Below are 1,890 nucleotides of genomic sequence, written 5' to 3'. Positions count from 1 at the left end.
CCTCTCCCACATAGGTTTGGCAGTTATTCTTTGATGGTGCCTCTCGTGTCGGCACGAGCGAGTCTATCATTGTAGGAGTGGGGGTGGTCTTGATCTCCCCACACAACAACGTGTTGCCTCGGGCCTTCTCTTTAACAGAGCTATGTACCAACAACGTGGCTGAGTACAATGCACTACTCATTGGACTCAAACTAGCTAGAGAATTAGAGATAAAGCATCTCGAGGCTTACGGTGACTCCCAGCTCATCGTCGGACAGATGACGGGGGAATACGAGGTTAGAAATGATGATTTGATCCTGCTTCACAAGGCATCTATCAAACTAACTACGTCATTTGAGAACTTCTGCATTGAGCATGTGCTTCGTTCCAAGAATATGAATGCAGACGCCCTGGCGTCCTTAGAAGCTAACCTGGCCTAGCCACTAGGGATGTGTCACGCCCCACTTCCCAAAAATACCGGGGAATCAGAACGTGAACAAGCCCGCGACGTATTAGATTGAGAAGAAATATACAATATCATTTTTTTCTCTTTTCTTTTCTTCTCAATCCAATACGCTAAGCATCTAGAAATAAATACAATGCAAAGGCACAGGTCCCCGATCACAGATAGCGAGAATATAATAAACAACTCAGAATAAAGAATATACATATCACAAATAAAATATCATCCCAGACATAATATACGGGTCAAACATGCCCTTATACATGACTAAACAAAAGAAATACTGAAGAGAATATGAAAATGCAATGACCAGGCGAAAAGAAAATGCTACGAAAATAAACTGAAAGGAATAATTAAGCTTCAACTTGTTCTTCTGCTCCATCTACAAGGCACTCCTGCTGAGAATCCTCCGGCTCCTGGCGATCTTCCAGCTGAACATGTTCTTCCTCTAAGTCTGACGTACACCAGAGAAAACAGGTGTACGTCAGCGTGCATGGCGCACAGCAAGACCCCACAAAAGAAAATAGAACGAACGAAAACCCAAGCGGAAAACGATACAATAACAGAAACAACAAAGAACATACAACTAAAATCCACAAATCAACATGAAAACACTAATAAATCATGATAACATAAAGCATTCAAAATCGATCAGGTAACGAGATCATGTAGCTAGCGATCAGTCTAATCATCCAAGTAACAAGGAAATAGATGGAATTAATACCTAAAAATCTACAACATGAGACGTAGTACGTCGAGCGAAATAATCCAAACAAGGAAACCCTCATGTATATACCATATGTCTTGAATTGTAAATAATTAAATATTAATCCCGATCTATGTATGAAAAGAAACACAACTAGCCTATATCTCACAAGAATCCATAAATCCTAACCAAAGTGACGACACTGATTCACCTTGACCCAACAACCAACCCAAGTGGCGACACCGATCCACAAGTAAGAAGTCATGTAACTAGTCATTCTATAATAGGTCACTGGTCACATCTCACACAGAGTCAACACCCATATCATCGGATAACTGACTGTTCACAAATCCCCTACGTGCATCCAATCCCGCGAAACAATCGGCTAGAGGACTACGCGCAATCCGATCTCGGCCTGGTTCAAACTCAAGCAAAGCTCAGGTGACGAAACAGGTCACGGATCAAAGTGACAAAACAGGCCACTTTGTCCAACAAACCAACCCCAGGACGAAACAGGTCACTGGTGCGAGTCTAGAAGATACATCAACAACCACATCCGATCACATGAACATTAACTTCCACATCCCAACTCTTATTGTTTTTCTAAGTCAACCATAATCCTCATTGAAACTCGGGTTCACCACCTAAACTCAGTCAACACACCCACACATGTCACTAGGTCTATTCATGATGCACGAAGCCACTAAGTTATGAACGACTAAGGGTTCTCAACACAACATGG

Source organism: Asparagus officinalis, chromosome 7, assembly GCF_001876935.1.
Source record: "Asparagus officinalis chromosome 7, Aspof.V1, whole genome shotgun sequence".
Lineage (NCBI taxonomy): Eukaryota > Viridiplantae > Streptophyta > Magnoliopsida > Asparagales > Asparagaceae > Asparagus > Asparagus officinalis.
Note: the sequence above shows the minus strand (reverse complement) of the source record.